The sequence below is a fragment of the Rattus norvegicus genome, chromosome 19 (genome assembly GCF_021556685.1).
Source record: "Rattus norvegicus strain SHRSP/BbbUtx chromosome 19, alternate assembly SHRSP_T2T, whole genome shotgun sequence".
NCBI classification, from domain to species: domain Eukaryota; kingdom Metazoa; phylum Chordata; class Mammalia; order Rodentia; family Muridae; genus Rattus; species Rattus norvegicus.
Genome location: NC_141552.1, coordinates 45,605,945 through 45,633,729, shown reverse-complemented (window position 1 = coordinate 45,633,729; position 27,785 = coordinate 45,605,945). Strand labels below are relative to the sequence as shown.

The 27,785-nt window shown below is 47.0% G+C and overlaps 1 protein-coding gene and 1 long non-coding RNA gene across 23 annotated transcripts in view; one reads left to right on the top strand and one right to left on the bottom strand.

Annotated features, from left to right (window-relative positions):
- Arhgap10 (Rho GTPase activating protein 10) overlaps positions 1 to 27,785 on the bottom strand; it is a 267,994-nt gene that overhangs the window by 216,331 nt on the left and 23,878 nt on the right.
- On the top strand, positions 11 to 5,093 carry LOC134483344 (uncharacterized). 7 transcript variants are annotated; one of them, XR_015644086.1, is made up of 6 exons: positions 11 to 114; positions 727 to 2,866; positions 3,045 to 3,158; positions 3,304 to 3,632; positions 4,067 to 4,204; positions 4,668 to 5,093. It is a non-coding gene; the product is annotated as an uncharacterized LOC134483344 (long non-coding RNA). The 7 variants fall into 7 exon arrangements; XR_015644084.1 differs by lacking the exon at positions 11 to 114 and having other exon boundaries at positions 2,547 to 2,866; positions 4,622 to 5,093; XR_015644087.1 differs by lacking the exon at positions 11 to 114 and having other exon boundaries at positions 2,547 to 2,866; positions 4,009 to 4,204.

Below are 27,785 nucleotides of genomic sequence, written 5' to 3'. Positions count from 1 at the left end.
CTGAGACCCCAAGCAACGAGAGGAGAGAGGTGAAGACACCACGGGTGGGTGGATGGTGAGGGCACGGCCATGAGGGCTGGCCAGCCGGAGTGAGAACAGCCCAGACGGAACATGGTAAGGTATAACTGGGGTCACTGACAGGGAAGAGGAGGGGTGATAGCTGCCCAGGTCTACTGCGAGTGAGGCTTATTATAAATGTAAACGTTCTGCCTTTTATCTGAGAACGAATCATCAAGGGTGGGGAAGAAACCCCGGTTAGTACTTACCACAGTGCACTTGCTGTCCTGCAGAGCAGGCAGCTTCTGTTCTAGGACTCACAACTCCAGCTCCAGAGGCCTCTTCTGGACTCCATGACACCAAGTACACATGTGGTTCACACACATACATGCAAGCACAACACTCACAGGCATACACACACACACACGTGAGACACCATTGAAGAAAACACCCCTTGTTACCCTTTGGCCCCCCTGCCCCTGCATACACATATATGTACAATGCCTACACATACAAACATATACATACAATGCAGCGCACACAAACATGCACAACTGAAAGGTAAATATATGTTTGAAAAGATAATTACTGGTGCTCTCAGCCAAATTCTTGAGTATAAGAGAAGACACTGGTCAGTGATGCCACACATTGAAGGTGTTATACACTGGCTATATAAATGAGTGGATAAAACTGAGGAAGACTGGAGATAACAATATTCCTACCTCCCAGCAATTCTGCAGCTGCGTGTCTCCAGAGAAACGCACATGTGTATATCAGCAGCTCTGTGCATGTATACAAACCCACAGGACTTCTATGAACCCTTGGGAAAATTTGGAAACCATCTGAAAAACCTCACAGGTAAACACACAAATACAGAATAATCATGGGATGGAATACATAGGTTTAAAAGGCCACATGAATGTATCAAAATGAGACAGCGTCTAGAACATGGCTCCTTCTCTTATACAGAGCGTGCTATCATGTCCATCAAGCTTTAAAACACGCATTTCTTACAAATGTATGTGTGATCCAAGTATAAAAATACACCTGGCAATGCTACCTTCCGAATCTAGGATAACAGATCCTTCTAGAAAGAGAAAGGAGGGGAGTTACAGGGGTCCTCAGCCTGGGGTGTTTTTGTTTCAGTAAGAAGATATCTGGACACGTGTCCTTTAAATGTTCAGATCTGTGAGAACTTAGGGATTCATTCTAACACTCTATGCAAGTTGCTAAAACAGCCTAGCAAAGAGTGAGAGAATTAATGCAACTTGGTAAGAACATCTCCGAAAGACGACTGGAAGCCACTCTTGTTGTATGGCTTCAGGACCAGCTAGCAAATGTGGCTCCATGGTTCATTCTCAGTGCAGAACTGGACAAGCATAAAGGACTCAGTCGCTCATCGACTCATCTCCAAGCAGTTCAAATATGTGCAGTCACATGTTTACACATCTGGAGGAATAGTTATCAACAGCACACCGCACTGACTCTCCGAAGAACAGCCTTTCCACCAGATCGCCCACCTTTTTGCTGTTAATGTCGAGACAGACTCCTTGACATGAGGTCCATGCTGGCCTCAGGCACAAGAGTTCATTCCCTCAGCCTGCTAAGTGCTGGGAGTACACGCCCATGCGACCACACATGACTAGACAGCTCTTTACAAAACAAAACAAAAACAGCATTACTCGGTGTTCTGGACCAAATGTCTGTGTTCCCACAAAATTCCTATGTTGAAGTCCGACCCCTTTGCCCCAGGGAGATGGTATTTGGGGCTGGAGCTGTGGGAGTGAGCAGAGTTAAATGACATCATGAGTGGGATTTCCATGATGGAATTAGTGTCCTTATACAGGAAATAAGGGCCCACCCCAAACCAAGTCTTGACCAAGTATGAGTCTTGACCTCACCAGCCTCCCGAAACTGTTTCTTAAGCCACACCCCACCCAGTCTGTGGAATTTGTTATTGCCCCGACCTAACTAAGACAATAGGATTTAAAAAAAAAAAAGACCTCTCCACGCATAAATAACATGCCTTGAGCTAGGGGTGCATGCCTGCTATCCCAGCGTTCCAGAGACTCAGAAGGGACCAGCCTGCACGACAGAGTGAAATCCCTCCCACATATAATTTGAATAGTGTCGGCTGGGCCAGTAAAAAGCTGTTTTCAAGGACATGTCAATGTTTCAGGTATTAAACCTATAATGTATTTAGGGAAAAGTCTCTAATGGAAAAGGAAATCGAAAAGGGCTGAGGTCTGTTATCTAACTACATGGCCCTGTGTAGACCAGTTTATCTGCCTAAAACCAAGGCAGAAAGAAATGAGCCAGAGGCAGATAACCGAGATCCCCTCCTAGTTCAGCACGTCTAAACCTCTCACTTTGGCACTCGGTTGTATAAAAACACACTCACAAAATATTGCTTGGAAAAATTACACCATGCTAAATTTAGGGTGGCGGTTTTATCAGTTTCCACAAAACTAAGAAATAAACAATTCTTGGAAAAATAGCTCTTCTCAGGGTTTTCTCCCAAATAAGTAGAGCTTCTAAGAGGGGGAGCCACCCTCCAAAGGCAGTCATGATCCGACAGTTGTCATCTAAGAGGGGGAGCCACTCTCCAAAGGCAGTCATGATCCTACAGACATCTGAGTCCTCAGTTCAGTGAGAATGCCATCAGCTGAGAGAAGCACGACTGCTGCAGAAGCTAAGGTCTTACAGCCTCACCGGCCTGCAGACACAAACCATGCGTGGCCTGACACCATCCCATTGGAGGAACTGTCCAGATGTTTTTAGAGACAGACTTAGCAAACAAGCATGAAAACCTCCCTGGGTTTCCTGATGTCATAAGAACTGACGAGACGACTGGTAATTACAACTCACAGTAAGTACCTCAGGACTCATTTTCCCATTCTTACCAAAGCATTTGCTAAGAGAATGCAGGGCCTTTATTAGCCATTGCTCAAAGTATACACAAAGAACACTCCCTAGTGTACAGAGAAGAGCAAAGGAGACTACCAAAAGTGAAGGGGTGGGTGTGTCTGCCCTCTGTGCTTCCACAGGACCTGCAGAGCCAGGAGCACCTTTTAGCATTCTCTCGCTTGGATACTACGTTTGATGGGTGTCTGCTCTGAAAAACCAAAGAAAGAAGGCAGCACCGGTTTGAGATCTTAGAGGTGTGTATGTTTGTGGAGACAGGAAATGAAGTGTGTTAAACACCCAGTAAAATCTAAAGTAAATTAGCGAGTTGGAAGGGAACTGCTGGGTTTAAATTTTACTCTCTGAATTTGCCTTAGCCCCTTATTTCTAATCCCACCAAAGGCACGCTCTACTAAACCGCAGTCCTCACAGTTCCGAAAAGACCTGTGCTTCCCACCATCCCAAGGCCGGTCGAGGCCGTGCTGCCGGGAAGGAAATGTGGTCATTCTACTATTATCAGTGTGCCTGTTATCAGAACAGAGTCACAGCCGTCAGTGACTGGCTCCCTAGGCCATGCGTGCACACAATGTGTGTGCACACAATGGTCTCCGGTCATGGGGCCAGGAGGCTCCTGTGAAGTTAAGAGGAAACTGGTCCTAAGAGGTGATCCCACTGAAACAAGGAGGCAGGGAGCCTGAATACAAAGGCCCTTCAGACGAAACGCCCTAGAGGTGAGACCAAATGAGATTTTCCTCACTCTATACCCACCCACCCCCGCTCAGACTTGCCTTCCTGTTCCGGCAGGGTGGGTCCTGCTCATCCACTGCTGGGTGAACACAGACCCAAATTCCTTAGCAGCTATTCACTCCCAGCCTGCCACTGGCTCTTCCCTGATCCCGCCCACTTGCATCACTCCACCCAGGCCAAAGAATGGTCCTGGTTTACCTTCCCAAGCTCTGGCTCCTCCCCCTGCTGATGTTTGACTCTGGAGGTTTCCAGTGTTGAAACTCCTTCTTAATCCTGTTTACACCTCTTTACTCACTGAAATCTTCCGTGCCAAGTAAGTGTCTCTCAGGTACTACTTCACAAAAGAAAATACTTCAATAGTATTTCCCCAGAAGAGACCACGCCTGACCCTGAAGCCTCAAATAACTCTCAATTCCAGAAGACCATTACATCCTAACCGGCCTCCATCTTGGCTAGTGCTTGAGGAGGGAAGACGAGTGAGCCGAAGACTAAACTACTCGGGCTCCTGGACCAGCACTCCAAGCCCTTACGGACAGAAGAGTGTGCTTAGTAACAAGTGAGTGACTTACAATATAGCTGAGAACTAAAGCCAAGCACCGCGTCCACGGAGGTCAGGAGTGTGGCCTTCGTGGGGAAAGCATCAGAGTAGGAGAGCACAAGGTTTAGGACAGAGGTCAAGATGACAGTGGGATGCTGGTCTGTGGTGACGCACACCTTTGACTCCAACACTCAGGTGGCAGAAACCGGCAGACCTCTGAGCTTGTGGCCAGCCTGGTCTACAAAGTTCTAAGATAGCCAGGGCTACGCAGAGAGACAGTAAGGTGTGAAGTGTGTCTGCTGGTCTGACTAGGAACTGGCGACCACCCAACCTCGGCTTCTCGAGTCACAGTGCAAGTCTGAGCTGCCAGGCTCAGCCCTGTTTGTTTGTTTGTTTGTTTGTTTGTTTGTTTGTTTGTTTGTTTTTGAAATGCAGCCCTCCCCAATACGGCTGAAACTGATACCGAATCGTAAAATTCCAGGAGTGAGGCTGAGACTCAGGAGGATATGATGAAATCCGGCTTCAAATATTACAACTTTCTTCCCTACTGCTGTCTCGTGGAATCCTCCCCTCCACCACCCCGCCACCCCTCCTCCTAGTAGAAGAAGCTCTTTCCCACCCTACAGGCCACTGCCACAACCCAGCTCCTTCCTAAGTCCTTGGGGCCCTCAGTTTTTAGGGGCAGACAACTTGAATGCTAGTGTTGCAGACTCAGTGACACTGCCTGGCATCTCCTACTGACACTAAGACACAACCTGTGTCTACTTCACAGCCTACTTCCCATCCCCTTTCAAACTTCTGAGTCCAGGAGCCTCTCTGCCCTACTTTGAATAGGAAAAAATAGTAGAAAGCTTTCAAATGATCCACCCCAGAAAAAGTCTTGCCGATAAACATGAACAAACCTTAATTTTCTTTCATTTTTTTAAAAAGATTTGTCTTATGTATATGAGTGTTTTGCTCATATGTAAGTCTGGGAACCAGCTATGTGCCTGGAGCTGATAAAGGTCAGAAGAGAGCATCAGACACCCTGGGACCTGAGTCTCCTGCAAGAACAAAGGTTCATAACTACAGAGCTGTCTCTCCAGCCCATAACCTCAATTTTCAAACCATCAGAAAACAAGTCTGTCCTGTAAAGGGAGTTTGTACAGTTCTTCCTAGTAGCTGGACTTAATTTTACTCATTGATAAATCATGAAGAGAGGAAGTGGTTTGCATACCTAGAGGTTAAGGAAATAATCAGCATTTAATAGTCACCAATGAGTCAAACCCATGATGATTTCTAAACTGAGTATTTCATGGGGCGCAACCACCTCCATACAAAATGACAGCCTACTGCCCACACTGACCATCTACCTACATATGGAGTAACAGCCTACTGTCCTCAGTGACCATCTACATATGAAATGGCCTACTGTCCGCACTGACTGTCTACATATAAAATGACCGCCTACTGTCTGCACTGACTAATAGCAGCAAATGGGGACAGAAGGAAAATCAAAGTTCTATCTTCCTAGGGGTGAGTGTTTTCTTAGGATTGAAGAGAAAAAACACCTCCTACAACTATGTCTGTGAGGAAGAAGTTACGTTTAGATTGCTTTTGCCTCGTGGAGGTCATACACATGCATCCATTTCAGAAGTGTCAAAGGAGCACCTTAATCATAACATTCTATTTACAATAGCCCCACCCTGAAAGCTATACACTACTGATCCCAACTGATGGGAGGCAGCTTAGCAACAGAGCACACATCTCAGATGGCGGAGGCCTTAGGATCAATCCCCGGTACATGAAGCTCTTTCTCTTTAGCCTTCAAGTCTCAGGAGAAGACCACCAACATACTTTATCATCTGGGGATCAACTACAATGTCTGTTATACATAACAAAACCTTCCTGTGGCCTTCTGTGTCTTCGACTAACTCAAGAGTACACTCAAACAAACACAAAGTTTCTATATGCGAATTTCCCAGAATTTCTTCTTTCCTGCTTGCAAACTTGTTGGACACTCTGGGCAAGCCATAACTAGTTCTATATTGGGCATCTCTGACAGAGCAGGCATGTTGGAGTTAGATATCAGTTGTGATGAGCACACTGAGATTTAGAAGCTCATTCCAGTCATTTGATCTCAAGACCTACTACACACAGCTCTCCCAAAGCAGATTCCACAGCCTCAGTTCTTGGTGACGTAAGGAGAGCTCTTTTTGCTGACAGCCACTGCCACAATATTCTCTCAGGAGTAGCTGACTGGCCAACCACAAAGAAAGAACACTCTTCTGGAAATGCCCTTGTTCCAGCACATGACACAATCTATGTGCCACATCAAAAATGCCACCAGAACGTCCCAGATGATGTCATACCTCAATGAAGTCATGACAAATCACACTCCTCATGATCAGGATTAACACACCCAAAACTTGATCCTTTAACCATACTGTACAGACAACAAAAAGAACAATAATTTCAGAGTCAAATCTATCGATGCACACACCCTACACACTGCAAAATGAATTTTCTAATCCAGTCAGCACAGGACTTTACAGGACAATGAAAAAGGGAAGGGAAAGGAAGGGAAGGGGAAGGGGAGGGGAAGGGGAGGTGGAGGGGAAGGGAGGGGAAGGGGGAGGGGGGAAGGAGAGGGGAGGGGAAGGAAAGAGAGAGGGCAGAAAGAGAGGGAGAAAGGGAGAGGGAGAGAGAGACAGAGACAGAGTGAGAGCAAGCACTGGAAGCTGTGGCCTCAGCATCTTCTCCCTCTAAGCTTTGCTTCAAGCCATGTAGAAAAACTAAATGAGAAAACCATCCAGTGACTTTTCAAAACTATTTCACAGAACATCAAAACTGTCACCAAGCAGCCAGTTTTGTACCTCAGAAATTACATTTAAAACAGGTTCCGGGCTGGAGAGATGGCTCAGTGGTTAAGAGCACTGACTGCTCTTCAGAGCTCCTGAGTTCAATTCCCAGCAACCACATGGTGGCTCACAGCCATCTGTAATGGGATCTGATGCCCTTTTCTGGTGTGTCTGAAGACAGCGACAGTGTGCTCACATACATAAAATAAATAAATCTTTAAAAAAAAATAAAACCAAACCTTAAAAAACAGGTTCCTATAATTTGGAGATACCCATGAGAAAGTATACACATGGGACCTAACTTTCTATTTCTAAGAGCTTGGCTTCAACAACTGGAAATATCCAGATACTTATTTTGCTCTCAGTTACAATAGCAGATGGCCCAAAGGAAATCTAGAGTAGTCATTCTATGCCGACTGGTTACGATAGCTCTGGTACACCTAGAAAATGAAACACAAACCACTAACATTCTAGTAAAATATTTATCCTGTCAGAACCATCCTGATGCAGCAAGGTCCGCTGTTGCTGTCATGTTTAAAAAGCAGGAGAAACGGGTCCTAGCAGAGGCAAGGATGAGATTCTGTCAAGAGGCCTCCAGTCCCTCCACGCATACTTAGATACCCCAGTGTGAAGGGAGAGCCGACACCATACCCATTATGAATAGCAGCCCAGTATAGATAAAAGGTAGGAAGGGATTCCTCTGCACTCAGTAGGTCAGCAGACTCAAGAGTCCACAGCCTGGGCTGTCAAGGTGGCTTAGCAGGTGAAAGTGACTGTTATAACATTAACAAGGTAAACAGGACTCCACAAAGATTTTCACATGTGCCCTAGGTATGTGCATATCTCTCTCTCTCTCTCTCTCTCTCTCCCTCTCTCTCTCTCTCTCTCTCTCTCACACACACACACACACACACACACACAATTATAAATTAAATGAAAACTTTCAAAAGGCTAGCCTCATCTACAGAGCCTATTAACAAAACATTTAGAAGCTGAGGCAGTAGTGAGGAACAGAGTGCCCGCCTGGGTTTTAGGTCTTAAGATCAGCAACAATTGTTCCCTAAGTCTTGGAGGATCAGAATGTCAAATCTAAAACAGAAACCCTTCCTTTGTTCCTCAAAGGTGGAGGAAGGGGTCTCAGACAGAACTCATGCCTCTCGGTGCCCTACCCCTACAGGCTGTGATTCCTCCACAGAACAGTATGCCACCGTTGGACGCACAGAGGAAGCCTCTGGCACCACTCTGGGGCATCTGCCATGCCTCAAGCCTCTCGCTGCTGCCTTTCCTGTTGGTCTATGATGTTACTCTCCTCAGCTGCTGCCAGCCACAAGAGGCTGACCTGTCACAACTTCAAGGCCAGGGACAGGCGAGTGACATCCCCTTTCCCCTGTGGTGAGTTGAAGTCTGGTCCAAGTGACTTCTGTGATAAGCACTGCATTCCACCAGACCTAACTTGGATCCTCCCTCCCCGCTGCTTCCTCTGCCAGGCTCCTAAGAAGGCCATGCAGCCAGATACCCGGTTAGCAGAGCATCTGTCACCTAAGTCCCCCTACAGGCTTCCTGGAAAGTCCTAGATGGGATCCACCGGGCTCCCCAAGGACTTGGAGCCACAGAGAAGACCAAAATAAAAGCCAATGCTCTAGCCGTAACTTACAGGTCGTTCACATGACACACACACACACACACACACACACACATACACACACACACACACACACACACACACACACACACACACACACACCCGTGTCAGGGACTGAATACGGGGCCTCACACCCTAAATATACCAAGTGTTAGTTCTCAATTTCATAGTTATCCTCCAAATTTTCTAAATAACTGTGCATTGCTCTGATTAACAGGGAAGATATTAAGCAGTATCATCTATGACCAACTGTGCATTACAAAATGATTACTAACTGGTAACAATGAACAGGACACAGTGCTAAATTCTAAGTGATAACAATATTAACTCACTTGGAGTTAGGTAAGACTATTCGGGTGTAAGAACCTAGAGAATTACCATGAAATGACTGATGGTTTTTAGATAAGTATTTGTATATCCTTTCATTCAAACTTAAGGATAACAGGAGATTAAGTTGGAAACACTTGAGATCACAAAGTTCAGACTCAGGTAAAGCTTAGACTTTCAAAGCAATTAAAAGGCCGGGCGTGGTGATACACGCCTTTAATCCCAGCACTTAAGAGGAAGAGAGGCAGGGCAAGCCTGGTCTACATAGGAAGGTCCAGGCCAATACAGGACTAGACAATGAGACTCTGTCTCAAAAAAGGGGGAAAAGGGGACAATTTAAAGGCAGAGAAAATTACACAGAGCTTTGTCTACAACACATGGTAGACAATAACTTCAGAAGAAAACTACTTGAATTCAGTTAAAACACTGACACCTTCCTGGAGAACAGCTTCTGCTCCATGGGATCACCAACTCCAGGCTCCAAGCTCAAGGAAATATTAGGCCACCAGGACAGGCTCCTTTCCGCCTTCCTCCCTCTTTGCATCCACTTCTCACCAGCATGCACTCTGGCAAGCCACCTCCATTACAGCCACAGCCCTCTTCCCTCAGTTCTTACCGTTCCTGGTCACTTCTGTAAGGAAGTAACAACCATCTCTCCTGATCAAAAGTCATCCCTGGCTTCTGGTACCCAAGCATGCAGGAGTGCCCCCTCCTGAGGCTAGTAAGACATCGCGAGAGTCAGTGCTTGCACAAGGGAACATGGTGCATATGTGTGTGGTGACGCTGGACGTCGGCAGCCAGGCTGTCTGCTGGACACACTGGACACACTGGCTCTGCTCCAGCAGGAGTCCTTCAGTCTCAGCTTTTCTAAGAGTAGCCCCCGGCTGGGGTTGGGGATTTGGCTCAGTGGTAGAGCGCTTGCCTAGGAGGCGCAAGGTCCTGGGTTCGGTCCCCAGCCCCAGAAGAAAAAAAAAAAAAAAAAAAAAAAAAAAGATGGGTCTCCTGTAACCCAGGCTGGCCTTAAATGTAAAAAAATGACCACGAGTAATGTTAAGGGGCTGGGGATTTAGCTCAGTGGTAGAGCGCTTGCCTAGGAAGCGCAAGGCCCTGGGTTCGGTCCCCAGCTCCGAAAAAAAAAAAAAAAAGAACCAAAAAAAAAAAAAAAAAAAGAGTAGCCCCCAGACCAGCAGCAGTCTCGTCACCAGGGAACTTGCTAGAAACAGTTACTCCACACCCCAGGAGAAACAGGCTGGGGGCTAGCAGAGGCTCAGAGAGAGGGAGGCAAGGAGGCCTGTGCTATGTCTGTACTCCAGGGATGACCTCTCAGTCCCCAGAACGGAATCTGCTCCTCTTCTATCCCCGTGTTGTTCAGAGTACCTCTCCCCCTCCAGCCTTCAAAGTCAGACCAGTCTTTCCTCACCCAGAAAGCTGTTCCAGGTCTCTCTGAGTGTCCCCACCGGCTTCTGGACTCACCTGAACTAATCTCCAGTTCCACTCAGTCAACACTAGTTAAAACAGTAACGGAGCAAGATGCCAACATTAAGCGCTCTCGCGGCAGGCATTACAAGAGACTGCACAAAGTCCATATTTAGGGGGAAAAGGGAGGCAGCATTGTGCTATAGACTCTGAGGCTATACACCCAGTCCCGAAACATTTCAACCAGCAGTGGCCTGTGAACAGCTTCCGGGAAAGTAGCTGCTAAGTACCATGAACTCCCAGGCCTCTAGAGCAGCCTCTAGAACAGCCTCTAGAGCAGCAGTTCTCAACCCATGGGTCATGACCCCTCTCAGGGCTGAACGACCCTTTCATAGGGGTCACCTAAGACCACCAGAAAAGACTATTTATACTGGGATCCATAACAGTAGCAAAATTACAGTTGTAAAGTAGCAATAAGAATAATTTTATGGTTAGGGGTGACCAGGGCATGAGAAACCGTATTAAACGGTGGCAGCATTAGGAAGGCGGAGGACCACTGCTCTATGGTTTGCATCCTGACATACGAAAGGGGACTGCTGCAAACTGGACAGACTACAGCTAAAAGAACAGCTCGGCTTATTGCTGGCATTTGGTCCATCTCTCTGTCCTTCCTTATTGCTGGCATTTGGTCCGTCTGTCCTTCTTTCCCTTCACAAGGAAGCTTATAGGTATGAGCTACCCTGCATCGCCTAACACCAACTTTGTTTTTTGGGGTTTTTTGGGGGGGTTTTTTTTGTTTGGTTGGTTTTTTGTTTTTTTGAGACAGGGTCTCTCTATGTGAACCCTGCCAGCCTAGAACTTGCTATGTAGTCCAGACTGGCCTCGAACTCAGAGATCTGTTTGCAGCTGTAGCCTGAGACAGCAACTTTTGAGTAGCACTTTCACTGAAAGGTTCTTGGCAGCCTGAGGGAGAGCAGGCCGAGTCACAAGGACAGATTTCATGTATTAGATCAAAGTGGTGGCACCCTGGAAAGAGCAACCACATTCTTCCAAAATCCCAGTTACACCAGACAAGAAAGGAGAAGAAAACGTACTGCCAATCAAAGCTGGTAACATTTACCATATGACAGAAAAAGTCCAATCTCTCTCTCCCTCTCCCATTTCCTCTCCCATTCCCTCTCCCTCTCCCTCTCCCTCTCCCTCTCCCTCTCCCATTCCCTCTCCCACTCCTTCTCTCTCCCTCTCTCTCTCTCTCTCTCTCTCTCTCTCTACACACACACACACACACACACACAAACAGTGTCAAGTTAGGAAAACTTATTGTATTATCTGGCTTTCCACACAATCCCAAAATAACAGAAAAAAAAAAAAAAACAACGTAAAGATGATTTATTTTGGCTGTTTCAGGCCAAGGCTGGCCTGCTCCATTGTTCTTGGTCCTGTGGAGGATCACAGCGTAGTTTGGTGCTGCTGACCTTGAAGCAGCCTGAAGCAGGGAGCAGCACATGTCCCACTGCCCCAGTTTCTGCCGCCTCCCAACCTCTGTCTACACTGAGTCCATCAACGCTTTGCCCATGGATGAGTCAGAACAACCCAATGCTTCTCAACACTGCTGCCCCAAGCAAGCTCTCAGGGCTGGACACTTGAGCAACTAGCCACACCCACTCTCTCAACACCTCAAAGAAGGGTTTTGGTTTTTTTTTAATTTTTTAAATGCCAAAACCAGGCCCAAAAGATAAAAACCCACATGTTTCGAGTCATTTTGTCCCTCTTGGTGAGAACAGTACAAATCTTTCCGATGGGAGCTTCTCCATTTCCGCATCTGAATGTTCCTCATCTCCATGTAAGCTGTAAGGAGCACAAGGCAGAAAGCAGGGTGGGATTTAGCACAAAGGCTCATGCATACTGGCGCGCACACACACACACACACACACACACACACACACACACACACACACACACGGAGAAGGGGAAGGGGAGGGGGAGAGAGACGGAGACAGATACACAATAGCTGGACCAACACAGTCCATTTAAAAAATCTTTTTGTGTGTGCATGTACCCACAGAGGAATGTGTCAGGTCCCCAGGAGCTAGAGTTACAGTGATTACAAGCCACCTGACAGGCCTGAAGAACCGAACAGGAGAACGGCAGGCATCCCGCACTGCTGAGAGTCTCACCAACCCCAAATGGCCTTTTCTAGTTCCAAGATTTCAACTTCTCAAGACCCCTTCATGACTACAGAAAATGGTCTCGTTTTCAGAAATTGAGTTTTCTAAAAACACACAAAATAGCCATGAGAGACGAAGCAAATAAACCCACACACGCCTGAAAGGAGCTCAAAGCAGAGAACTCTCCCTAACAGCCTCACCGTCTGTCCCGCTAGTGAGAGGAACAGGCTGTCGGAGTGTGAACGGAGTCACTGCTGCGGCAGCCCTGTAGGTGTGACTCATAATTAGGCATCTGCCTGCCTGTCAGAAGGCTACATCTCCAAGCCTTGGGGTCAACATGAGGACAAGTTTGAAAAACATCTCATCGGGCTGCACAGTTATTAAGCCAACTGGCAAAGCAAGAAAACCCAATTTCTGAAAGCTAGAGAGACAAGGGCACATAACGAAAACAGTCTGGCACGTCCAGGGTCAGCAGTGACATCAGCGCTGTGCGCTACACTCGGAAGGTGGCTGACTGTGACGGCTGGAAGTGCACTCTGCTGTCGAGTCAAAGTGGTCCGGGATTTTTCTGGACTGGTCTGTGGTTAATACAAACACACAGACCCAGAATCACAGTGTGACTGTGGCCAACAGGCTCCTAAGTGTGTAGAATGTGCCCCAACTTCCGCTCTAGTATCTATGCCTTTGGGGATCAAAACTCCACAGGATGCTTCTAGCCTCACAACAACGGGCCTGTATTAGATGGAGTCTAATACAGGAGTCCATGAGCTCTCCCAAACCATCGCCACTCCCAACTCCAGGCGGCTGCTTCCTATCAAAACCAGCGGCAACAGGGCAACTCCAAGTAAGTTTGGCTTAAACAAGACGCAAGGGGTCTGGAAAGCCTCTCTTCCACCATTTATCATAGATTCTACACCGAGGATTCCTCAGCTGCCGGCTGCCTGTGGGAACACCACAAGGCCGCTCACTCAAACAAAACATCTATAAACATTCCACCAATGACAGCGGCAGAAGTCAACTTTCTCTGTGCGCTGGCATCTGGGGCCAGGGGCAGGGCTACAGAGGACAATGCACCCGCTGCATGTAAAATGCTGCGCAGAGACCTTAAAGATCAGAAAAGGGGGCTTTGCTATGGTCAGAAGAGTAGGTGCCAAAAACTAATGCATCAGGGAAGCTGGGAGTTGACACTCAGGGCCGAGACTCAAGTCTGAGTGACATGTCTCATGTCACTGTGCTCGATTTCTCGTCTCTGCTCCCTAATCAGTCCGATGGATACTGAAGCAGTATTATGGACCAAACAATCCTCGCACTCAAACGATACCATAAGCATTCTATTCAGGTCAGCAGGCCACCAAGCTCAGGCTGAAGGTGTGCTACATCTGACAAGCTGTTTCACACCTTCGTCCTACACGCAAGGGGAAGCAGAGAGTGCATGTTCCACAGAAGACTAAGGCTCACTGCTTAGTTTATCTGCAGCCATAGTGAGCCACAAAACCATAATTTAAGTCCAGGTAGCTACCCGGAGCTACCTGGCCAGCCAATCTACCAATCAGTGAGCTGCAGTTCCAATGAGAGCTTGTCTAAAAACAAATAGAGCTACCGAAAAAGGCATCGACCTCTACCTCTACACGTATACACACATACACACAGAAGCATGCCCGTTCACTCTCACCTTCTCCTTCTCTCTTCCCCTCTCTCTGTCGTGTGCGTGTCATCAATGAGCAAGGACTGTGGCAACCTACTACAGGGCATGAAAACCACCAAGTAAGTGCCGTTGAGGAACGTTGTAAATGACAAATGCTTATCATCTCTGCCTCTTTGTGTAAGCCTGAGGAGAAAGTGAGCGCGCGCACACACACACACACACACACACACACACACACACACACACACACACACGGCTGCTAAAAAGGCATTATTCGGGTTCACCCACCCAAACAAGCTCTGTAACTTCTAGGTGGTCTTGTGCCACAACACAGACAAATGTGGGGTCCATGAAGGTTAAAAGTAACTAAGTCTGCACGAAACACTATGGCACAAACGGTGGGGGGGGGGGGGATAAGTAAGACTGTAGTCTCAAAACCGCTTGAATAGAACCCACATGCCAAAGCAGACACAAACCCAGGCCAAGGCCTCCTCACGCACACTCTTACAGCAAGCCAGAGGCATCAAATGACACTGGCTCTGAAGCAAAAAACTCTGCCATGCAGACTCCACCAAGAGTTCTTGCTTATCTTGCCTGATGAACTTAAGGTTTCAGCTAGAGAACCCAGGACAAATTAGGTCAGGAACAGACCATCAACTTGGTCTGATCAAAGAATTTCTACAAAAGGTGCGAGAGCAGTCTACACCGAAGCAGGACTAAGCTCCTATCAGGTTCTGTCGTAAGTGCTTAGCCACCTTTGATTACTTATTCCCTCATCTGACAGCTTAGGGAAACTGGGGCACAGAGAGGCCAGAATCTTGCCTAAGCTCACATAGCAAACACACTGAGCTGGCAGTCACCAGAGTGGGGTTCTCAGGCCCACACTCCCAAGTGACACACATTCTAATTCTAGGCTGTGTTCTAAAGCTGACCCAGGACCACCCAATGCATAAAGAAAGCCATCCTACCAAGGGGCTGCACCAGCTCTACACTACGCCTGCGTCTCGCAGCCTACCAGGCACTGGCTCACATCTTGAGATCAGAGGTAGAGAACGGGGACCCAGGCCCCTCTCCTCGTCACCCTGCAGGGATCCTGTATCGTCGTTTGATTTAAGTCTTTTATTACTCAGATCACATGATTTTTAATTAGACTGTTTTAAAATTCTCCCAGGAAAAACAGATGATTGTTTTTAAACCCTTACTTGGAAGATCACACGGTAACCCTGGAAACCACATACCAGAAACCACCACTCTGACAGTTTGCATCGTCATAACTCAAAAGGCAACTCTGAAGCCCCCACAGGGATCCGAGCTGTTTCCTAGAAGAGACTTTAAGACGTAGCATTATTTCCAAGCCAACCCTGAGCAGCTGGAATCTTCCAACAGGAAGCCATCCACTGCCCTCCTTACTACGTCGCAGGGGAACAGGTCAGCGCTAGCCAAAAGCTGTTTGCCTGAAGAAATACTTCTCTTTCCAAGGGAGGAACACACAGGACAGAGTGAACACAGGAAAATTACAACGAAACTCTGTTAAATATTTGGAAGGGGTGGTCTTTCCCACATCTATAATTACCCATGAAAATAAGGCCGTAACAGTCACAACAACGTGCATACTTTTTACCCTTGTGTGTGTGGTGCTAGGAATCAGACCCATGGTCTCATCCACGAAGCACAGGCTCTTCTGACTTTTTTTTTAACTTTTACTGATTCTTTGTGAATTTTACATCATGAAATTCTCACTCATCTCCCCATGTCTACCTTTGTACCCACTCCCCACAAAAGAAAAAATAAAAAATAAATAAAGACTTAAAAAAAAAACAAATCTTGCTTTGGAAGCTGTAGTGTGTCGCGGTGTATTTATTCCGCAGTATATACCCTTTGTCCACACATCCTCACTATCAAAAATGTTCACTTCAACAAGTCCTTGGGGGGTTGGGGATTTAGCTCTGTGGTAGAGCGCTTGCCTAGCATGCGCAAGGCCCTGGGTTCGGTCCCCAGCTCTGAAAAAAAACAAGTCCTTGGTCTGGCTCGAGGTCTCTGGCTCCTGCTACACTATCAATATTGGAACACACAGGACAGAGCAAACACAGGAAAATTACAACGGGACTCCTCTCAGAAATCCTGTTGTTGCTCTGTCATGGAAACCCTGCAGCTTTGGTTCTGGAGGACACCCTTCCCCCCTTAACACACTCCAGTAGTTTGTAGATGGGGTAGACATTGCACCACCACCAGGGCCAGCTCCCACACTGCCCAGTCGAGAGTTGCACAGCACAGGAGTTAGCCCAGACCAGGGACATCTAAACGTCCTTTGGTGGTAACATGGGCCATGGACACTGACACACACCTCTGCTCCTCAGGGCCGTGAACCCAGACATGGCCCTTTACAGCAGCAGGTCATTCTCTCGTAGCTCCCCACCACACACTTGTTCACTGTATAGGCACCCACCAGCACATGGTAGCTGGAACGCCTTGGGGATGGCTTCAGCCTGTCTACAGCTGCATGGCTCTTTTGTGTTATTAATCCCCAGGTTCATTCTTTTAAATTTTTTCAACAAAACTTATCTTTTTTTTTTTAATGACTAGGTCCCATGTGCCCACCTTGGTCTCATTAAATAACTTGAGGATGACCTTCAACTCCTGATCCTCCTGCCTCCTCCTGCTGAGTGTCTGCACTACAGGCATGAGCCACCATGTCTGGTTCCTGTGGTACTGGAGACTGAACAGAGTGCTTCCGGTGTGCTAGGCAAGTCTTTCACCAACTAAGCTACATACTCAGCCCAAGGGACCCTATCTTATGCTTAAAAACTAACAAAATAGTCACTTCCACTAACAGAACAGAGGGAAAGCCAGTGAAAAGACATTTGCTGAGGTCTTGCACATGATAGATTCTTTCTTTACCACTCAGTTACACAATGTGGGTCTGTCTAAATCTCTCAGTCAATTATACGCAAGCCCAGCATGCCTCCATGCTGCTTTTGGAACACTAACCAGCACCGCCCACCCAATGACTCAAAGTAAAATATTAAGAGATATGAACAGCTGCACTGAGCCACCACACCAAGAATAGCTTTCAGGAAACCAAGCTCCATTTGGAAAACTGCATTTACTAACTCTGCTCAGCTGCAGAGTACTCTGGGAAAGTTCTTCTAATTAGCAAGGAAAATGCCTACATACGCTTTAAGATATTTATAGAAGATATATTTTCTCCTAGAAGCTAACAAATTAAATAATGGTGTGACCATTTATACCCTAGGAGTTCGAGCTGACATTGCTTGTCTTTCTCAGAGCAACAAGGTGCTAAAGCCTTGTCACTAGCTGGGAGGAGCATTCTGGGAGGAATCACCCCCAGTTTCCACCATACAGTGGCACACTTTGCGCCCAGACAGGAGGTCCATAAGCCCGTTCCCACTGTCCCCTTCTGGCTGCTTTTCTCACCCACCTGCTCTACCTTAGCCCCAACTGCTGATCTGTGTGAACAACTACACTTTTAAACAATAGTAATAATAGTCAAGCAGTGGTGGTATATATTTTTAACCCCAGCACTTGGGAGGCAGAGGCAGATGGATCTCTGTGAGTTCAAAGCCAGCCTGGTTTACAGAGCAAGTTCCAGCACTTACAGGCTACACAGAGACCGTGTCTTTAAAAATAAATAAATATATAAATAAATAAATATTAGTGGAGACCTGAGGAAAGAAGGGAGAGGAGGAGGAAGAAGAAGGAGGAGAAAGAGGAGGAAAAGAAAGAGAAAGAAGAAAAGGAAGAGGAGGAGGAAAGGAAAAGAAAAGCCCATGTTGAATTCCTAGCCCCCTCCTCCTTCACTGGCCTATGGGAACACATTCAGGACACAACAGACTGCTTTGAGTTTTCATCAAGACTCTCACCCAAAGGCCCTTGTGCCTAAAAGGCCAGCAAGGCCATGAGGAGATGGTAACTCTTCAGTGAGGCCTATTGGAATGTTTGGGCCACTGGGTGTATGTATGTCCTCAAAGGTGACTGTGGGAGCATGGTTTCATTCTCTGTTTTCCATCCCAGGCATGGAAATCTGTTCTGCTAAACCCACCAAGACAAGACATGCTGCACCACCACAGGCCTAGAGCAACGGGACCAACTGGCAATAGACTAAGGCCTTCGAAGCACTGAGGGGAAATGTCCATGAGCGGAGCTATCTATTACAGCAACAGAGAGCTAACAGACAATGAAGGGTTACATCTGCAGAACAGGAAGGGCTCAGAAGAATCCTGCCCCGCCAACACTTGACCTCAGATTTCTGTAGACAGGAGGGCAAGACAGTGAGGTTCTGCTGAAGCCATTCGATCTAGGGTACTTGGATCTGACTATCAGAAGTCCTCCATGTCACGGCTCAGAGACGTTTAGTAATTGGAGCAAAGTAACAGAGCTGGCTATGGCGGCTGGAACTAGAATCTAGGCCAAATATAAACGGCTGTGTCTAATCTATGTACTTGGCTTCACATAAATTAAGCACACAGTTAAGTAATGTGCTTAGGTACAGCATGTGACAGTTAAAGGGCAGGACACAGACAGCTAGTGCTATAAAGTCACCATGACAGGGGCTAACATGCCTACATTCTACAGTAAACAAATGCTACTGTATCAGCAACTCGAAAAATTGTAAGCTCAAAGCAAGGTGTCCCCAGTGAACCCAGGTGACATGTGGCCTGAGGCAGTAGCAGGAGGAACGCAGAGGAGTGGCTCATATGAACACACTACTTCTACTACTGGAGAAGGAGACTCTAAAGCTAGGTGCCGTGGTGTGTGCCTGTGCTTCCAGCTGGTCGGGATGCTGAACAAGAGGAGCACCTGAACCCCAGAGTTTGAAACCAGCAACAGCACTGCTGAGCAGCCCAGCAGGAGCCCGCTGAGAGTATACACCCAGACAACACATCAGAGCATGGCACGGGACCCCGCTTTCCTCAGCTTTGCTAAGGCCAAGCAGGCCCGATTTTATAATGCAAAACATGTGGGCGAAAGAATTATTTTCCAGTACACATTTTAATTATTCATCACCCAAAAATGGACTGTCTAACTCCACGGTTAGATAAAAGTCGGCGGTTGCCTTGGGCCCTTCCAACATCTTCTTGGTCCCTGCCATGGGTCTATCAACCTGAAGACAGATGGAAACGGGTCCCTTCATAGCTTTCTACAGTTTCTTAACTAAAATAGTGGGGATGGGAAACACTTTAGCAAATAGAACCAAAAGGGAGGGGACGGGAGGGGGAGGAAGGAGGAGGAGGAGGAAAGAGAAGAGGGGGGGAGAGGAGAGAAAAAGACCACAACTGATGCCCAATTTCAAACAATTAGAAGGTATTAAACATGTGGCAGGAAAGCTGGTCTAAATGAAACATCACTGTGGATGAGTCACAGGACTTTGTGTATCCCCAGGGGAATCGCTATAAATATTAATCACCACTGTGGAAAGGACCTGTCAATCTACAGAAATTAAAGAGAGAGAGTGGCAGCATCTCTGGCTTCACCCAGGTGAAGACAGTATTTGTGCACAAGGAAACGGAATCCACGATGCCGGTCATCTGTAATTGTATGTTTAAAACCATTAACAGAGAAATAAATTTTCAATTATGAGCTATTTCCACTTCTCCTTTCTCCATCAAGAACACTTACTAAGTACTTCCCTAAAGATCGGAAGTGCAGATGTTGAAAAGCTATCTCATCAGAAGAACAGATGGGGCTCCCCTCAGGGATCATCCCATTGTAGGAGCTGTAAGGACTTAACACTGCACTTAGGTTGCCCTGTAGGTGTTTCTGTTGGTTGGTAGGTTCCTTCCTTCCTTCCTTCCTTCCTTCCTTCCTTCCTTCCTTCCTTCCTCCTTCCTTCCTTTTTTTGTCACTTTGCCTTGTCCAGTACCTACCCCTGACCTTCAACACCACCCCAAGTTGAGGACCCAACCAAGGACCTTTGCTCTCCAACACTGAGCTAAGTCCCCAAACCTAACAATTTTCTTTGATAAAATAAAAGCTTGGCTGATGAGATTCGAGGGCAAGGTGGGTTGTGTTAGTGTGTGAGGCCTCCATCCTAAGAAAACGTAACAAGTGAGGTCCACCTGATGTAGCTGTTAGGGAAACCACTCTGGAGAGCAGGCCTCTACCCAGTTCAGCATGGCGAATCACACTGGCACTGACGACAGTCTTTAGGGTTTGGAGACAGTGGGCTCACTGGTTTTCTGCTTAAACCAGCCATGTGTTCTTCATTAGGAAACCTTTGATCATCTAACAAAGCATGTTCAGTTTGCCACGTTCAGGGTTGCCCCGTTCAGCTCCATGATCCATATGACTTGAACAGGACGTAGAGGCCAAGGTGATAGGAAGGGAAGAGAAGGAGGGTTTTACAGGAGAGTCGACCCCAGCACCCTGCTCTGACAAAGAGGCTTCTATCAAAGATCTTACTCTCCCTTCGGAATATTCCAGAGGCATGACACACATCAGGGAAACCCAGCAGTTTGTTCAGTGTTTGGTGTATGACCGGTATTAATGAACTATCTCAGTCATCCTGAAACGGATAGCTGTGCGGGCCTTCAGACCTCCACCAGCTATCGTAAACACCACTGCGGCACCCTCCCACGGTGTGCGGCCACACTAGTCCACTTTTCAGTGCTATGACGAAATGCCCAGGGCATGTCATTCACAAAGGTTTGCCTGGCTCGAGCTGCGAGTGTTGAAGGCAGGTCTAACAGCAAGTCCCATCACAGCAAGTGTGTGCAAAAGGGGAAAAAGAATTAAAGGACCACCGCAAAGAAGCCAGAAAGCCTCGGTGTCACCCCTGGCCCTCGCAAAGGCACAATGACTAAAGCCCTCCTGCTAGACTCCACCTCTGAGAGATCCCCCCACCACAATGAGGACCAAGCCTCTAATATGTGAACTATGGGGGACAAGGCCACTCCGACTGTAGTGGGCTCCAATCCGCCAGTCCACTTTAAGGCCCAATTCCTTCACCTTTTCTTGTCTCCCCTGGTCCTCCTCCTCCACGACACTTTTTCCCCCCAAAATATGTTTGTTTCCTGGGGAAAAGGCTCCAGCTGAACAAAACCCATAAACAAGCTGTCTTGATTTTTTTTGACGTATGTTCTCTTTCCATTCAGCTTCTGGGCCATTTCGCTCTCTCAAGTCTTCTTCAGCGGAGACAGAGGGATCTGCAGATAGAGCTCAGCCCCTTGCACTTTTCAAACCATGACACTAAGTCCACAAGGGCACTAAGTTTTTGTTTGCTTGTTTGTTCGTTTGTTTGAAACGAGGTCTCTATTTTATACAGCTGTGGCTGTCTTAGAACGTACTCTGTAATCCGAGCTGGTCTCCAACTTAGAGTTCCGCTTGCCTCTGCCTCATACGCACTGGAATTAACGGTGTGCACCACCACATCCAGCCACACTAAGTTCTGGCACAGAAAGACTTTTTTTCATGAGTGTGGTTGTTTTTCTTTTACTTAATATGTGTTCTGCTGGGGTGTATGTATGCACACCACGTGTGTGCGCCTGCCATCTCTGGAGGCAAGAAGGAAGAGGGCACCAGATCCCCAGGAATCAGCTAACAAGTGTTAGTTAGCTGTCACATGGGTGCTGGGGCCTGAACGCAGGATCTCTCGGCAAGAGCAGCCACTCAGTGCCTCTAACTGCTGAGCCATCTCCCCTGCCCCCTCAGAGAAGTTTAAAAGAAAAAACCTCTGCACCCACCCACAGACACTAAGCCGGAATTTACACCGATAGTTACCCATCTTTGTCCTTTGAGAAGTAAAAGAATGTTTTAAGGAAAGTAGCCTAGTTAAATAAATTTAGAAACTGGTAGATTTAAACAGAGCTCAATAGACTTCTCGCCGCGCTTGCTCTAATGTAACCACTGCATGGTATGTGTCCAGGCCAGCACAGAACGCACCACGAATTACACCTGACTCCAAGTACTATTTGCAGGCAGCTTCCTCCTACAAACGCCAGTCTTCCCCAAAAAGGCTGAGGAGGACCTCTAGACCACGTGATCTAGCTTATCTTACTTCGAAAGACTCAGCACAACCGCTTTTCCGTGAGAAAGGAAGTGGCTGTGGCACACTGAGGTTCACATACGAACCTCTAACTATAACTTGGAATACTTCGTTTGGATTATGCAAATTTTGTTCAAAAACACCTAAGTTCACGATTAAAATGTAACATGCTCATTACCATGATTAATCTTCCAGTATCAATTTGGCTGTACTTAGGGTCGGTTAGGAGACAGACACAGCCTCTGGGCCAGACTGTGAGGGTCTATTCAGGAAAGTGTGACTGAGGAGGGAAGGCTCACCCTACAGGAATGGCGACTCTTCACAGGCTGGGAAACCAAAATGAAGAAAGCTGAGAAAGGCAGAGGAACACAGTACTGGATGCTCTGCTTCCGGACTGACTGCAGGAGCAACTCCTGCTGTAGGCATGCCTCTGCCTATGATACACTATATCCCCTCAGACTGTGAGCACAAGGAACCGCTAAAGTTGCTTCTTGCCTGGTATGTGGTCCTGGCAGCATTTTATGGGGATACAGTTGCAGGCCTGACCCACTGCTGACTCCCAAGAAAAACATTACTTCTCTTCTCTCAGGAGGACTACCTCCAGCACCAAGTGCGGGATCAGAGGACCACTGAAACAATTCTGCACACTCCTGCGGTTTGGACTGAATGCTGCCCCACCCACCCTGCTGAAGGTGCCAGCAAAGACACACAGAACTGCAAAGCACACCAAGAACTCGTATACAGAAAAGAGGTCACTGCTAAAGGTGGAAACCCTTCCAACAGGCTTGTCTCTGAGATACAAGGACACTGACGAGGACTTAGAAAGCATCCTTCCTCTGATGAGTGCTATCCCCAGCACCTCCTCCAGGCTCCGGTGGAAAGTGACTTCACACCCAGCCTTCTGTCCCAATGGTAAGTCTGCAGAAGCTTTGGAAGCTTGTGCAAGCCCCGCCCAGTATGCACAGCGCACAGATAGGGTTTTCCTATTGGGCCAGGAGTGACGAAGGTAATGCCCTTCAACAGAGTTATGGGAAAAGCCCCAAAAGAGAAAACCCAGTTCTCTCATCTAACTCCTAATGATTATCTGTTCCTCAGATAATCGAATGAGCAGGTCAAGATCTCCCTTTAAAAAAAAAACTATTTTTTAAAGTTTTTTTGAGACAGGGTTTCTCTGTATACCCCTGGCTGTCCTGGAACTCACTCTGTAAACCAACCAGGCTGGCCTGGAACTCAGAGATCCACTTACCTAGGCTTCCTGAGCTAGGATCAAAGGCTTCTGAGACCACTACCTAGCCTTTCTTTTCTTTTAAAAATCTATTTATTGGTCGACTAATCTGTTTCCTGCGTGGGATACGTGTCGGCCCGGAGATCTCTATAATAGGTCTCCATAATAAACCTTGCCTTTGCTTATTACAAAAAAAAAATCTATTTATTGTACAAGAAATGGAACTTCAAGGAAAACATGAAAAAACAAATTCTTTAAAAGACTGCTACTGGACGTGGTGATATACACACATTTACAATCCCAGCATGAAGGGGAGGGATGGGTAATGAATTCAAAGTTAACCTGGGGTTTCTGTAAGAGACTCAGTCTTAAAAAACTGAGGGGAGGGAGGTACAATGTTACAAAGGGTCCCTTTTAAAAGTTTATATGAGCCAGGTGGTGGTGGCCCACACTTTTAATCCCAGCACTCAGAAGGCAGAAGCAGGCAAATCTCTGAGTTCTAGGCCAGCTTGATCTACACAGTAAGTTCCAGAATAGCTAAGGTGAGAAATTCAACCTCAAAAAAAAAAGTTTCTATGTAATCCCAGGGAGGTGGGGGGCACTGGGAGATGGGGAGAGGAGGGTATGGGGAGTTAGCCCCTTAGCTTCCCTTATACCATGATATGAAACATCTGTAGGCCTCATGCTCCTGCCACCATGATGGTCTGTTCAAGCAGTCGTGAAGATAACCCTCTAAAACGGCAGCTCTCAACCCTTTGGGGATCAAAAAACTTTCTCACAGGGCTCACCTAAGGCCATCAGAAAACACAGATATTTACATCACGATTCACAACAGTAGCAAAATTACAGTTACAAAGCAGTGGCAAAAACAACTTTATGTCTGAGGGTCACCACATGAGGTATTAAAGAGTCACGACATTGGGAAGGTTGAAAGCTAATGCTCTACAATCATGGGGGAGGGACAGGGACACACAGACACCGTTCGGGCTTTAGGCTTACCTATCACAACACAGAAGTAACTGATGGGCAAGCCCAGTCTAAAAGATAGGACCACAGAACACAGCTCTATGGTAAATGCATGTCGAACATGTGTGCACTAAGGCCAACCCGCAGAGCCAAATTCAACTCCTGACACCCCCAACTAAAAACTTTGTCCATTTGTTCACTTTATTTAAGGACTCTAGACCTTTACATCACGATATGTGAAAATTCACAAGCTAACTGAACACAGCCTAAAAGTCTCCCTCAATTAACTGAGAAAACGGAATGAGGCGACAAATACCTTGCGAGTGGTCAGCCACTCATACAGCAGGCGGAGACAATGCTCACTATCGCCCCCAACTGGAAGGGATGCAGTGTGAACCTCGACTTAGAGTCAGGTGGACTTCCACTACCCAACAGAGCGGTCACTAGCAAGCTGATAAATGCTGGAGAAGTGTTCTTCTAAACGGAGATACATTTTAAGCATGAGATACACGGTGGAGTCTCATATCCTACCTGATAAAGGAGGATACAAAGTCTCTAACAACTTTTATACTGCTTGCATGCTTAAAGGGTAGCAGTGTGAACATGCTAAGATGAACTTCACTTCCTCTTAGTGATTACTAGAAACATCTTACTGATACAGTGCGCGGTGTATTTTCATGGATGCAATGAGCTACACTGATGTACCCATTTGCCCTACCCCTTACCTTGCAGCCTCAGTTTTCATCTGAATAAACTGAAACCAGCTCTCAAACTTTCCAAACTAGTATGGCTGGTGGCAGGGACACACATGTCACAGAAGTCAGAGGACAAGTCTTAGGAATCGGTTCTGATCTCCCAGCTTTACATGGATTCAGGTCACCAGGCTGAAGCAGCACGCTTACTCACTGAGCCCTCCCGTCGGCTCCAGATACCAGTTCATCCTGCCAATAGCTACCTACCCCATACTGAACACTGCTGTCCGTACCCACCTCTGCAAGGCTGGCACTGTTCGGGAAACAGTAACAGACACAAAAATAACAGGAGCTGATAAAAAGGCATCGCTTTAAATGAATGGACTGTGAGATATGTGATTTGTCACAAGTCTTTAGACACATGTGTATCTGCACTCAAGTCTTTATAGAATGAAGGGGAAAAGTTTAATAAAAACAGCATTTGCAGACTGAAAGACACACGCACACAGCAAACTGCGGCACAACCATTAGGCATGTATCTGTCAATCCAAATGGTCATGTTCTGAGCACTGCTGAGGTAGCATTTTCACACGAAAGTGTCCACTATCACAGGCTTACTAAAGAGGAGCAGGATCCATATCCAGAAGCAGGAAACAGACAAGGCTAGCCAAGGGCCAGCAAGAGCCAGCCTTGACTACCTCTACTGTCCAAACACTGCTGTGTTGCCGGACCAGTGTAACTCTCGAGGAACATGACAGAAGAATGAGGATCTACGCAGCAGAAACCACGTCTGACAAGACTGAGAAGAAACCCAGGATGCAGACCCTGAGTGCGGGGTTCAAGGAAGCAGAAATTGTGCCTGGAGAGAAGCTGCAAATCCCGCAGCAGATGAGAACAAATCCAGACGACTGAAACAGAATATCAAAAACCAGGAACACCAGCTAGGCCAAAACTAGACAGCACCTGGTTCCCACTGACTTTCAAGCTTCAAGCTGAGAACATTAGATTTTCAACAAACCTAATGAAGTCACTATGCCATGCTGATTCCCCTTTGACAACACTCACTTCCCCCATCCATAGTCCTCTCTCTCTTTCCCTCCCTCCCTCTCTCCTTCCCTCCCCCTCTCTCTTCCTCTCTCTCCCACTCTCTCCCTCTCTACCTCTCTCCCTCGCTCTCTCTCCCTCCTCCCCCCTTCCGTTCTCACTGCAACTAGACCACCAACCCTGCCATGGCTCCTCTCCTTAGGGTGAGTAGCTTTCATTATCTCAGGAGTGTAGGCGCTATAGTTTGGATAGTAAATGCCCCACAAGATCACCTCCACCAAAAGCTCGGTCTCAGCCTGGCACTGTTGGACAGAGGTAGAACCCTAAAGGGACAGAGGACTTGGTGGACTCCTAGGCTCTCCTCCTCTCACTGTCCCCAGTTGCCCCCATGTAGGCAAGTGCTCTTACCTTCATGAACTCCTCACCGCAGAGGTCAGTGGAGCCGACTCTGCACTGAAGCCTCAGGAACTGGCTAAGGTAAACCTTCCCTCGACTCTAACACCGAAACTATTTGGTTACAGGGACAGAAAGCTAACACCGAGAACGCTTCTACTAAAGAATCAGCACTCAGTTTCACGGCCGCTTTTGTTCTGCCTTCTAGTCATATTAGACTGGACTTTCTAGTTAGAAAAATGTCTCTGCATCCCTCTGGTCCCCTAAACCCAGTGAAGGGCCTGGCTCTAGTCAACAGTCCAGTGGCCCACTGAATAGCTAGTGGCTGGACAGACACGAGATGTTCCCCTCTACAGTTACTTACTGAAAGATCAGAAGCCAGTATACTCTTTTACTCCTTGCCACCCAAGAGCTGAACCACAAGTGATCATCTGCTTACACCTACTTATCAGTGGAAGGAAACCATGTAAAAACTGTAGCCTACTAGATCTACACTTACACAAAAGTCTTAAGAATGCTTCTGATACAGACCAACCTTCCTTCTTCCTTCTTTTTCACCCTTCCCAAAAACCAGGTGTGATGTGAAAACCATCTTGCAAGCATGAGGCAAAAGGCAACTGATCTTAGAATACTCAACCCCAGCAACCAGCCAACAACAAGCTAACACTGACTACTAATATAAGAACAAAAACGACCAATCAGTTAGGGTCTGTGGACTGGCTTCCCTGCCACATGCAGCCATCAGTGCTGAAGAACTGCTCGCCCAACAAGTGGGCCAAGCGAGGCTTTATCAATCAACCAAGCTGTCCTAGAGACTTGCTGCCAGTGCATGGTCAACCACAGGTATCAACCACTGGCCATGATCCATTTTCTACAGAGAAGAGCATCACCTAGATATGGACATGGGAGAAGAGCCTGCTGAGAGAAAGAAGCCAGTGAGGTCGGCATCTTCAACAGGAGCCTGACTACTTCTGGATAACATAGTATAGATAGTCTAGTCTTACAACAGAGTCCCTTCCCACTTATAAGCAGGGAGGCGGAATGGAATGCCTTGTATTTTCTGGAAGAAATTAAACAGCACAAGATGCCATAAACAACGAACCTCAGACTGTATATCTCAGAACTGGCTATGCAAGGCAAAGTTTTAATAAAATAAACCTGGCAAGTAAAATATTTAAGCACAAAAATCACAGACCATGAGAAAACAAAATGTCATCTTTGTTTTAAAAATAACAAGAC